This window comes from Lagenorhynchus albirostris, chromosome 1 (genome assembly GCF_949774975.1).
Source record: "Lagenorhynchus albirostris chromosome 1, mLagAlb1.1, whole genome shotgun sequence".
NCBI classification, from domain to species: Eukaryota; Metazoa; Chordata; class Mammalia; order Artiodactyla; family Delphinidae; genus Lagenorhynchus; species Lagenorhynchus albirostris.
The window spans coordinates 33652049-33665612 of record NC_083095.1 but is presented as its reverse complement, the minus strand read 5'-3'; the positions used below and the strand labels follow the sequence as shown (position 1 = coordinate 33665612).

Below are 13564 nucleotides of genomic sequence, written 5' to 3'. Positions count from 1 at the left end.
TGATTGTCTTGGGTGGGGGGGGGATTCTTTTGATAGGGATGGGAGTGGGAGGATAGAAAAACTTTTCAGTCATGCAGAAAGAAAATACAGAATAATAATGAGTTTTAGGTTCCTGCTGGCAGACACTTGCCTCTTTCAAGAAGGAACTTGATGATCAGTTGAAGGAAATTTTTATACCCTAGAGGTCTTTCCGCCATTTATTTTATTATTATTTTGTTGTTGCTGTTGTGCTGTTTTTAATTTAGAGGTAGGGCTGCTGTGAAGCAGGTACAGTGATCCCTACAGCCCTGCACAGAGCTGTGTCCACCTGCAGAGATGCTTGATCAGGCAGGAGGCTGTGATGCTGTTTAAGAGAAGCCATAGGTCCTGAGGTTCCAGGACCTGTGAAGGGATGTTTGTACCATTCTTGACCTGTGACTAAGCATGTGACCTTAGTCATGTCACTTTCCTTAAGAACAATGATGATAAAATCTTTTACTTAAATAAAGTGCTTAATACATGACTCTTCTATTTGTACCATGATGCTGTTTCATAAACAAGATGATTCTATGGTAATGTCATGAAAATTTTATGGGCATCCTTGGCTGTGGATGTTAGAATAATCCACTGCTGGGGTCAGATTCAACTGCTGACATGACATGGGGAATCAGCTAGAACAAGGACTCCTAGGCCAGGCTGGAACACAGGCGCTAGGGCCACTGTCAGGGTTTGAATCCTGTCTCCACCACTCACTAGCACATTCAAATATGGGCACAGCATCATCATCTGTAAAATGAGGGCAATAATAGTATCCAACTTCATACTGTTGAGATGGTCAAGAGATTTTTATCATGTAAAGCACCTGGAATCATGTCTGGCACATAGGATGTACATGTAAACGATAATTGTGGTTGCCATCTCGCTTCACATCCCACAACTATATTACAGATGAGAAAAATGGGCTAACTGGCTCCCTGTAGGGCTGTTCTGACCATCTGACATTTACCTTCTGCTGCTTTATTTTTCACTGTGGAGTTAACACTGATAAAAGAACTAATGCAATTATCAGTGGGATTGTAATGACGATTAACATAGCACTTCCACTTAGAAATGTCATAAAATATAGAAACATCCTAAGATATAAAAAAGACATATAATCATGTTCTTCTGGCAAAGAAGGTGAGCCAGATGTGGAGATTATAGTCACAGAAGGAAAGCCAGTCATGATTTTGGCAACTAAGGTTATTTTACATATTTTCAGTTGAAAAGCTACAGAATCTAGAGATTTATTTTTCTTTGGAATCAATTTCTAGAAACCTGTCATATGAGTAAGAGTTTCCCAACAATAGGGAGAGAACACTAATCAAATATGCTTTTCTAGACAGGTACAGTTGACTCTGAATAAGACGTTGAACATTATACTTTAATGAGGAAAAGAAAATGAGTGGAATATCTAGAAAACAGGGTGAGGGGGCTTTGTGAGTTTTCCCTCCCAGAGAGGGAAATGAATGGTCATTCTTGTAGTACTTTCTAAATGGCTGAAGTGACTAGTCAGACCGCTGGGTTCAAATCCTTGCTCTGCCACTTGCTGAGTAACCTTTCTCTGTAGCTCAACTTTCTTCCCTAGAAGATTGGTGTGATAATGGCATCTCCCTGATAGAGATAATGTATGTAAGGTATTGAGCGTACTGCCCAGAAATGACTAATTATCCCCAAAATGTTACCTCATAGTTCTTTACTGTAATGTTCTTCCATCAGGTGACATCTGAGATGGGAGACAGATTACACCAAGTCAATAGTCTTGGTTGCTTTGCTGAATCTGGTCATTTTCAGTGAACCCGTAGTTCTGTCCTGTAGATAAATAGTGGCCTTCAAGGAAGAAGGAAATTGCTTTGCTTAAGAACTCTTGTTTTGAAGATGTGGACTGACTGTCTGCTGCCACCAAAACCAGTTCCTCCGATTAAAATAACCCTGTTAGCATCAGCACATTTGGTTCATCAGTTCCCTCTCCCGCCATGAGGCTGCTGCCTGAAAGACTTTGCCACCAGAGATTGGGACACTCTCTTGAAGGAACACTTGAGGAAGTTAAAGCAAGGTCAGCCCCCGTTGCCTAAGATCCCCCATACCCTGGCCATCTGCATATTGTTCGGACCTTACAACTTGTGATCTGGGACCACTAAGAATTACTGTCACAAATGGGATTTTCCCTTCCTCTGTGGCCCCAGTTTCTTTTGAGCCTTATGTTGGCATGATGGTCATGGGGATAGCCCTCATGCACGCACGCGTGTGTGCCTGTGCGTGTGTGCACACCCCCCAGAAAAGGAGAAGTGCAGCTGCTTCTGTCCTAGCCTTGACTCAGGAAGCCCAGCTGCAGATGTCAGGGAAACACAGGCTGAACTGAAGGAACTCAGCAGCCAGGCTGAATTCACCAGTGTGGGAAATAAACCCAAAGAACCTTTGGGTTCTTGTCGAAAACTCAGGGTGCTGAGGATGCTGGGATTGCCTCACTATTCAACAGTCTACATCCCCCCGCCCCCTTCTCAGAGCCTTCAGGGGCAACAAACGTGTGTGATGCCAGCATTCCATTCCCTTCCACACATGAAAATACCCTGATTCCTATCGTGATCACTCTACTTCCCAAAGGGGTGCTTAAGATGGGGCCGGAGGAAAGCATACCGGTAAATCTTCGCACTCTGGGCGAGGTGATAATTAAAAGCATTCTCCAGACGATGTGCTCTGGATGCCAAAAGGGAGACAGCTGGGACAGCAGGAGGTCTTAGAATGCCTGGGCTCGGGCCCCAGCTCTGCCCCTGACTAGGTGGGTTTCAACAGTCAAGTAACTTCTTTGTCTATGATATGGGAATAATGATTACACCAATGTTGCAAGTTTGAGGGAAGCAGTATTTATTAATGCACTTTAACTTGGATTCATCCGACGCTCTTATATACTCTGGAGTTTTCAAAGCACCTCAGGGAGTCTGTCTCCTGTCCCACTTCATACTTTCTGTTCCTGTTCTCACTGAAGAAACAAAGGGAAGCTTGAACTGTGAAAACTGAGCTATGCTTGGTGTCTAGAAGAAATGCTGGTCAAGGAGCCTGACTGAGGACCTTACTGAGGGTCTCTGCCTGCCTGCGCCCCATCACTAGCCCTGTCCTGTTTCATGCCCCAGGCTGTCAGCTGCCCCTCCTCCACCTTCTGAATTCGGGTTTTGGGTGACCCCTTTGACAACCACTCTAACCAGATGAATTACAGCGTTTCTATAGAGCATTTACATCTCTTCTCTACCCCCTTGGGAAATAGGCCAAAGGGCATTCACCAGAATGATGTCTTCCGTGATGAAAAGGATGCAGATCTACATCACAAGATGTTAGGTGGAGATTTTCTAATACAAATGCATCCATGACATCCATTACCTGCAAAGAAGCCTACAGTTACAAGCAAAACAACAAGTGCCTAATATGTGATTTTTTTTTTTCAAACTTTAATATATATACACAGATGATCTGGGAGAGAGCATTTTGAAAATGCAGACTTCTGGGCATCACCCCTCAGAGATCCTGACTCATTAGGTTTGGTATGGGGACAAGGATTCTGCATTTTTAAAACAGGTTTACCTGGTTTAGGTGATTCTGCTGCATAAACACACATGTGAAACAATGCCCTAGTTCTTTCTCCAGCCAGTCCTGTGTCCTGATTCTATATCACTGGCCCAAGTCATCTCTTAGGGTTGGCCAACCTATATTTTCACACTAATTTTTCTTTCTTTCTTTCTTTCTTTTTTTTTTTTTGGTAGAAAAAGAGTTCAAACCTACAGAAAAGTTCCAAGGAAAGTACAATGAACTCCTTCATACCCTTCCCCTAGATTGTTAACATTTTGCCACATTTGTTTGCTCTCTCTCATATTATTGTTGTCAATTTATTTTTTATAATATTAATTTATTATTGTTATCTTTGCTGAACCATTTGAGAGTAAGCTTAAACATCGTGACCCTTCATTTCCAAATACTTCAGCACTTATCTCCTAAGAACAAGAACTTCTCTGACATAACCACAATATAATGATCTCACCCAGGAAATTAATGTTGATATAATACCATTATCTAATATACCAGCCATATTCAAACTTTGCCAGGTGTCCTAATAATGTCCTTCATGGCAATTTTTTTTTTTCCTGATCCAAGATCCAGTCCAGGATTAGACGTCGTATTTAGTTGAAATGTCTTTCTGCATTAATGATTTTTTTTAAGCCACTGCTGTTTTCACAGAAATGTTTTTCAAGCACGTATTTCCTGATAAACAACAGCATTTCTTTTCCGCCTCTGTCCTTATTACTTGCAAAGAGCCAGTGATCCAGTGTCAGCCTGAAGCAAAAGCAGACTTACCTGGTCCGGATTCTGCATCAGTCGAGGCCTTGGGAAAGGCGCCTGTCTCCTGGGCCTGGGTTTGCCTTGGAAGCTGATTTCCCAAAGGCAAACCCTGTGACTGTGAGTGTGTCCCTCTGGTCTTTAGTCAAATGGGCTGTCACCTGGCTTATTCATTGTCCAGACTAATTCCTTGGCTATGTAAAGCTACCAAATATTACTTCACTGTAGTTTAAACTTCCCCAGGAAGAGTGACCGATAAAAGATATGCCACTTTAAAAACAAACAACATAAATAAGGTAATAACAAATAAAAACAGTTTAAAGAATATATAAATGCCAATGCCAAAAAAAAAAAAAAAAAGCCACTTTTTACCCTTCCTAGCTTTCTCCAAAGGCAGTGCACACATCTGAGGGTGATTTTTTTTTCCAGCAGCCAGGACTATAAACAATCTGAAATCAGGATAAGCTGGCGATATTCCTTCTGCTTCAGCCCGGAAAAAAAAGTCACCTGAAAAAAAAAAAAATCAAATGGTCAAAAAATGAGATGATGACCAGATATAATACACAAGACGTACTAGAATCCAGCTCTAGTATTCTCAGATTCTACAATGAGAGTAGAAAAACAAAGCTCATACCAAGATGGCTGACTGGCATGATTTTAGGAATTCACTTATTTACAGCAAGCAGGTAAGACACATTGTTGTGGAAGAAAGCCCATTTCACATAAGCATCTTCCTGGCTTACACTGAATGAAGCCTAAATTAAAAAGAAAATGTCTCAGCTTTTCTTAAATGTTTGGGTTTTTATTTTCTTTGTTTTATTTTGCCAGCATTTACTTAAGGATAGTATGTGTTTTCTCTAGTGAGTGAAATTATTTTTAATTAAAGTGTTCTTTTCAAAGGGTCAGCAGACCTAGCTGCAAGCCACTGTTCAGGATTTTTTTTTTTTTTCCCTTAAATGGAGGATAGCAGGAGGAAAGCTGTGTTATTGGAGAAAGGGTTCAGGGGCCTGGCCTCCTGGGCAATGTTGGAAGCTGAGCTGGGTCGGGGGAGATTGCTCCTTTCTATTCAGACACCCTAGTTCTGTTCTACTCAAACCTATGTTTACCTAGCTGTCTTTAAGGACCTTCACGATTGTCACTGCAAACATAGCCAAGAAGTCCTGTGCAGTTAACCCCTAGAGAACTTTTGGTTGGTAAATGAGATGGGTTCCAGAATGATCAGTTTTTTGTAAGGTGAGCATCCTCATCCCGATTTCTGGACACTTCCTACGAGATATCTCTGTAGGGTGACCATACATCTTGGCTTGCCCAGAGTAGTCCCAATTTATCTTTGTTATCCCAATATACTTACTAAAATGTCCCTGCTTCATTTTCAAAAGCGTCCTGGTTGGATGATAACCTACATGTCCACTCTGAGACTATGGGAAACTTAAAGTATTTCCTCCCTGCACAAAAACCAGTGGAGTTGTTTGAGTCGTTTGTGCTGATGCATAACCAGTCTTTATCCTAGTGATTAGCTTAACTCTATTTCTACCTTCTGCTGTGGAGGATTACTCCATCTCTAACTCTTGCATTCCAAAGGTTCTGATCACCCCACCTTTTCTTGCCTTCTTCACATTTCTCACCTTCCTCAGTAATGAGTTTTATTGAAACTTGGACCAGCCTGCGTGTGCTGTGCAAGGAAAGACTGGACTGCAATCACCTCTTTCACCTGTAGCCGAGAGACATTGGGAATGAAATCCTGTTGCTTTCCCACAGTGAAGCAGCCTTGTTCTTTACTCAGGCCGAAGGCCTTCCTCCGTGGACAGATACTGTTGAGGCAGTTATTGTGTGGTTTTATGCCTCAGATCCTTTATTTGTACATCTAAAAGAAGACTAATAGCTTTAAAGTATTTTGAGAATCTCAAGGCTCAGAAGATTATAAATAACAAGAGAAATATTTTTCTCATCTAAAATGGCAGCACAGATACTGTGGTTACTTACTTAATAGATAGCGTGTGGTCGCTGGGCCATTTGCAGCTGATGAGTTTTTTCCAGTGCTCTATTTATAGAGCTAGGTCAGAAATATCACTTCCGTTGGAACTTGACCTACAGACCATTGTCAGTTTTAAAGACCCAAGGAAGTGGTGTGCATGCTCAATACAGCTGTTTCACAGGTTCAGTTAGTGAAGCACAGGCCCCCCAGGAAATTAATTTTGCTGGTGGATAGATGTCTGAGCCTGTCTCAATCACTTTTATATGATACCTTTGCTCTGTGGCCTCATGGAGCTTGTAGGTCATCTTGAATCCTTATTCTCGAATACCCTCTCCTTGGCAGTCCTCCTCCCTTTTGATTGTCAGCCTGTTCAATGTGGGTCGCTGAAATTCTGGTTTTCTGCATCAAATAGAAAAAGAGCTGATGATCTACCACCAGAAGTAACTTAGGCTAACTTGAGAAACTTGGGAAAAAGCAGACCTAAATATTTCCCTACTTCATCTTTCTATTGGGGCTAAACGAGATTCTCAGTCACTTCCTCAGTCCAAATGAATGACCCAACAACAACCAAAACGACAGTATGCTGAAGCTCAGCAACTTCCATGGGCCTGGGTTTAAACAGGAGAAACTGAAATTAATGAATGATAATCCCTTTCTAATCCCTACTCTTTCACTCAGACTCCCATCTTTAAGCTTTGTCCTTATGAAGTTGTGTTTGCTGGGACTTGGCCACTGGCCAACACATGTGTACCCATCAAAAGGTTTTAGGAGGTAGGACTGGCTAAGAAAATCCCTAGTTTGGAGAGAAATCTGCTCTTAGTAGAAGGACCCCACGTCTGCACTCTCTTCAGGCTTAAATGGGTGCTGGGTAAGGGCACAAACATTCAAAGACAGCACGTGGAGTAGAGCATTCTCAGACTTCCTGGAAAAAGTGAGGTCCAGAATGAGGAACTAATTTCTTATCATTAAAATACCATAGATTCAAAGTTTTTAGAAAAGGCGAGAACTTTGGAGATAGTTTTGAACAACCCCTTCTGTTCATGGATGAGGAAACTGAGGCTCAGAGAACTGAAGTAACCGGTCGTTACCGAGGCCTGCTCTGATATTCTTTGTTACATCGCTCTCTTCTCCCACCTGGTCTCATTAAAAGCCCACAGCTAAGTCAGAAATAGAGCTCCAGGGTCCTGCCTTCCATCTAGCAGCCGGCCATATGCTATCATGCATTGTATAGGACACGCTTCAGGATGTGAGGATGAGAGGTCAGAAGGAGCATCCTCTCATTACCACTCTAGTGGTAACATACCGTCCCTTTCCCCGAACTTATTTCAGTACTGAAATCATTTGTAAGTATTTTAATTCTTTTTCGTTTTTTAAAATTTCCTCTTTCTAGTCTCAATAAGTTGTCTTCCATCTAAAGGGGAAGGAGGGACTGAGTGTCCAGAGTACCCAGCCCGCTTAAGCCATGAACTTCTCCTTCCCCTCTGTTCCTATTCTGGGAATCACTGCTTTGTTTACACGTTTTTTTTTTTTTTTTAACATGGAAAAGTCTAGTCTTTTAAAGTTGACCCTTTTGCTGCAGGGCACACTTTTATGTTATGTACTGGAGATTCAATTTGACCTCCCAGAAATGCTTATTAGCACAGGAGTCATAAATTGAAATGTTTTCAGAGAAGGAGCTTCCTCACTGAAAGCTCCCCAACAGCCCCCTTCTGAACACTGACACTGGTTGGTACCAGAGGCCCATTACCTTTTTGGAAATCAAGGCTACTTAGCAACCTGATTATCCTCCTCCAGTCTGATTGCACAAGAACTACGCCCTGTGTACAGAGCAGAGAGAGAGAGCTTCCTGCCTTGTAAGAAATTTGTCTTCATAACCAGCTCCCACTCCAAAGGAGTAGGGAATTGGATCTAAAGACAGTAGTCATGAAAGATATTCCAGAATCCAAATTCTGTTGTTTTTAACCACTTCACTCCTGAACTTTACTAACCTGCCTCCTTACTAAAAGAATAAAAAAATGTGGAAGGTGATGATTAAACTTTTTTTCTCCCTAGAATTTCATCTGCAGTGTTTGATCATCATTGTTCCTGTCATTCATACATATCAAGTATCTTCATCTAAGGGTCACCAAGAACCTTTGGTTGCCTGGAGGCAAGAATTATTATTCATATTTTACAGATGGGTAAGCAATTACAGAAAGAGAACATGCTTTGACTGACCTAAAAGGGTCTCTGAGAGAGCAGAGTATGAATATTCCCCCTGTCTTTTTTAGAGAGACCTGACTTCAGTGTAAATAAATTAGATTTTCTCTCTGTGGCTTAAGCAGGCACTTCTACAAGCTCAATCCTGTGACCATGAAAAATCCCCAATATTGAAAATATTTTCAAAACCCAGTTCACTTACTTGATTTTTTAAATTTGTATTGGAATCAACCAAATTCCAGTACAATGAACTCATACTGCCTTGGCAGACATAAATGTCACAGTCATCAAAAAGGAGCGACGGAGAGAATGCCCCAATTTTTATTCCTTCTGCTTAAAATGAGCATAGAAAAGATTCACTTATCTATTTCTTGACCAATTAGGTCACTGGGCAGGAAATCACCTTTCCTGAAAAGCCAGTAAGCAGATTCCTTCTACCTTAACTTTCCCATAAACAGCATTAATGATCATTTATGCCAGCCTCACATAGGAATGCTTAAAAGTCAAAAGACATTAGGGATCACTGAGTTTTCTAGTTGAAAATAAAGTTACAAATTTATAGTAACTGACAGCTTCCCCACTTCTCTTTCTCAAGCCATCCCACCACCTATAACCACCCTTCAATTGTTTTTCCATATTCAAAGCCCTATTAAGTGAAAATATTTTTCAATCCTGCCCAGATTTTTTTAAGCCTCCAACAAGAGAGGGTCAGTTTCAGGCCATCTGATTTGCATGAATCCAGTGGCTGGGCCAGTTGAGCGAGGTTAAATAACTTGCCAAGCCAGAGCATGCATCGTCTTTCTGGAAACCCCTTGCCCTGGGTTATCACTGTATATCAGAACAAAGGAAGCCGAGTGTAGAGCCTGAGTGACACACAGAGTTCAGATGAGTTGATAAGATGCTCACAACATACTTCCATCAGTGTCTTCCCAGAGATGGGCCTCTGGGCTCTTCAGGCCCTTCCCAGCCGCCCACCCCTCCCCACTCCCACCCCGGGCTGGCAGAGTAGCCAGCTATTTGACATAATGAGCCTGGAGAAGGCTAATTGGAGTAGTGGTTAAGACCCAGTCATATACATGCTACTATATATAAAATAGATAACCAACAAGGACCTATATAGCATAGGGAACACTACTCAATATTTTGTAATAACCTATAAGGGAGAAGAATCTGAAAAAAAATACACACACACACACACACACACACACACACACACAACTGAATCACTTGCTGTACACCTGAAACTAACACAACATTGTAAACCAACTATACTGCAAAAAAAAAGACTCAGCCTGGTTTCGAATCTTCGCTCTATCATTAACCAACCATGTGACCTTGGGAGAATTACTTAATCTCTTATAGCCTTGGTCTGTCAATAGGGATGATGATATCACCTACCTCATAGGGTGGTTGTAAGGATCAGAAAAGATGTACCTAAGATATGAAGCTCAAATAAGATGTAAGCCCTCCTATTTAAAGGGCTTACCTAGTGCCTAGCTTATAGCACTTTAAAAATATTGTTTTTCCTTATCATTTAACTTTCAAGGCCCTGCTGTTATTGCTCTGGTGGTGGCTTAATGTTTGTGAGCACTCCTGAAGATATATCTCCTCAAGCTTGCCCACTTAAGGTTTCCACTGAAAACTTCTCCCTGGTTATTTTCACTCATGGCCCTTGGTTAAGAACCCCAGCTTACCTGTCTGACAAGCAGCCAGGCATGTGGGTACTTTTTTTAATACTGTTTTCATTGGTTTGGGCACATGGAATTCCTTAAATAGCCACTATTGGTCAGTTGTGGCTCTGACCCCTATAAACATCTTCTAGGCCTGGGAAGTGCACCTACAGTCGTATCACCACAAATTTTTTTGGAGTGCTTAACTAATTAGCAGCTCCTAATTATTCACACGTAGCTCTTTCTTGGCAAACTCAGGCTCACGTCATGCTATGACTTAGTGGGCATTGAAGCAACAAGTTTCTAGAGTTTGCTTGAAAAATGTAAATCTATTAATTTTGGCTTAAGCAAGGTAGAATTAAGAATGTAAATCTGCTGCTAAAACAAATAGATACCATGGTTCAAAGTTTAGTAAGAAGAACTTATTGACTGTTCAACCACTATTTATGAAGCATCCTCTGGGTCTCAGACGTCATGATTCAGGCATACTACCATAGATCAGACATGGATTTGGCCCTCTTAAAATATACATGAGGGGTGGTCAGAAAAGCACGCAAGTAATATACCACAGGGTTAAAAAATGGCGGTAATGTGAGAGAGTGAGCTAAGTATTATGGGCGTTTGGAGGAGGAAGGCATTATTTCTGTGATGATCAGGGAGGTGGCGTGTCAGAAGTGGTATTGAAGACTGCACGGGCATAGAGGCATTCAGGTGTGGAGGCGGCACGAGGAAGGAATGATTAAATCGGAGCAGAGTCTTTACGAAGTGGGATGGAGGGAAGAGGTGTGGAGAGGCAGGTCGGGCACAGCTGCAAGAATGCCAGTCTTAGGAATTTAGAACTCTTTAAAGGCACTTGGGAGCCGCCAAAAGTTTCTGAGCAGGCTGATCATAGTGGCAGGGCAGCGCGCTTAGATGTGTGCTTGGGGAGATTAATCTGGCGGTAGAAGAGAGGATGCTTTCGTAGGGAGAAACTGACAGGAGCGTGGAGAGCAGCGAGAAAGTGACAGCAGCCATCCCCCCAGGGGAAAGCTAATGTGGGTCTGATCTAGGTTGGGGTGGGGTGAATGGATGTAAGTGAGACTTTACAGGGAAATCAATCCGTCTTCACAGTTTCTTGGAATTGAGAAGCACAGGAGAGGGAGACATTTTTAAATGGAACTGAGGTTTCAAGCCAGATTCACTGGAAGGCCAAAGAAGGAGGAGTACGTTTATATAGGAAGGGATGAGCTCAATTTGAAGATACTGAGTTTATGGTGCCCAAATTCATTATGTCAGGCAGGAAGATCTTGTGGTTGAAAATGGGGGACAGGTGCTGAGGTTAAGTGGGAGGTTGAGACAAAGGCTTAGAAATCATCCACCTGTGGGTGTCGTCCTTGTCAACAGTGAGGACATGCCATATGGAGCAGACATTGCAAGCTTGGTGAGAATGACTCATATGTGGCTCATCAGCATGTTTATTTATGTGTTTTTAAAATTTTTTAAAATAAGCCAACATTTTCCAATCAGAAGATTGTACTTAAAGTGTTGATTGTAAAAATTAAAAGATCAAAAGGTGTGGCTAACCGTGAACTCATATTGCCATGTGACAACAGCAGCTGGAGCTGAACAGGGGCTGTCCCCTTGAGATCATGTCTAATTCACCACAGTCTCCACTACTCCCCGTCATCTCCTAACACTTAATATTTAGACAAAAAGTAGATTAATGATTGCCTAGGGCTGCAGGGCAGGAAAGAGGGGCTGGAGGCTTATGGCTAAGGGATATGGAGTTTCTTGGGGGGTGATGAAATGTTCCAGAGTTGATTGTAGTGATGGTTGATCGACTCTGAATATAGTAAAAACCATTGAACTGTACACTTTAAATGGCTGGATTGTACAACATGTGAATTATCTCGACAAAGCTTTTGGCAAAAATGCAAGAAAAAGGAACATCAGTGGCCACTGCCGTTGCAGTGTTGGTTTTCTTAAAGCAGAAAATACTTTTCTGTTATGTGTCTCTATCAAAAAGGGGGAAATGAAAGACAGACTGAGAGGGTCATGTATTTCAAGAAAAATGGAAGAGAGTACATCTGTTTGTGGTAGTGAAGACTTTCTACGTGTTAAAATGCAGACACCTGGCCTCTTTATTGATGTACATTACCTTCCCAGCCACTGAAGGCAGGTGGGTGTTAGGGAAAAAACTGGCCATGGCCAGCTCCCTGAGGTCCACCCACGACTAAGGGGAGAGGGAGAAGAAAAGCGGAGAAGGAAAAGGAATACTCAACGTGGTTGATACAAGGAGAAGCAGAAGAAGCCAGTACATTGGATGCCGGAAGAGGGGGAAGCTTTATCAGGTCAAGGAGGGTGGGGACAGAGAAGTCAGGAGGTTAAGGGACCATCCATTGAGAGAAATGGGGCCAGAGAGAGACGCAGATGAAGATGATGACAAAGCATTCAGAACACCTAGTTCAGAAGTTAGTATTTTATCCTCAGGCACAAGGACTGTGGAAGGATTTTAGGGGAGTGGTGTGATCAGATCAGCACAGTCTAGATTATATGTTTTCAAATTAATTCGTGTGTGTTTTGAATTGTGTGCACGATGAACCAAGGTCACCCTAAACTGTATTCTTTCCTTCGCTCAATTCTCCCTCCCTCTGAAATCCCCAGGTTCGTTGAGGCCCTGGATGTTGTTGCCATCCAGTTCATTCCCATACCTGCTTGAACCAGAGAAAACATAGGGGTGTTTTTTGCTATCCCATGGGTTCTCACCATCGGCACTATTTTGTCTGGGGCTGAATAATTCTTTGTGGTGTGGACTGGCCTGTGCCTCATAGGATGTTTGGCAGCATCCCTGGCCTCTACCCTCTAGATGCCACAGCACTCCCACCTAGACGTGACCCACGGAATCACCTCCAGCCTAGAACCACTGAATTCCATTCATCTGTTGCTCTATTTGATCCCAGGAGCTTAAGACCATGCAGAGCTGGGAGGCCACCCTGAAAGATGCTGACCCAGAAAAGAGGAATTCCTGTTCCACACAGAGGGGTGAATATCAGATGATGCCCTGAGCAGGCAACGAATGAGAAACTCAAGCCCTCATTTTGCTTTAGCTGATTCAGTGGACTTCAGCCTTTTGGTACTTGGTCTCCTCATTGGAAAGAGATGGCATCTTGAGGATACAAGGCAAACTACAAATCCCACTATGCCCCCTTAGGCTAAGACTCATCTCATGGCCCAGGGCCAAAGTGAGCACAGGAGTTTGGAGGAGACCTCAGGATGTGCTACATATGATAGCGGGGGCTGGCTTCTAAGTGGGGGACTTGCGAGCCCGCCTCTAATGCGGAAGAAACAGGAGGAGTGCAGGAATGGGTTCCTCCTGGTGATGTCAAGAGAGATCAGT

General features: G+C 42.5%; 1 protein-coding gene and 1 long non-coding RNA gene across 2 annotated transcripts in view; one reads left to right on the top strand and one right to left on the bottom strand.

Annotated features, from left to right (window-relative positions):
• The window catches only part of RAD51B (RAD51 paralog B), a 610290-nt gene that overhangs the window by 542959 nt on the left and 53767 nt on the right, over positions 1–13564 (top strand). The gene's annotated exons all lie outside the window — the stretch shown is intronic.
• On the bottom strand, positions 2877–4449 carry LOC132529761 (uncharacterized). The gene is made up of 3 exons (XR_009543564.1): positions 4363–4449; positions 3297–3393; positions 2877–2998 (listed from the first exon to the last, which is right to left on the bottom strand). It is a non-coding gene; the product is annotated as an uncharacterized LOC132529761 (long non-coding RNA).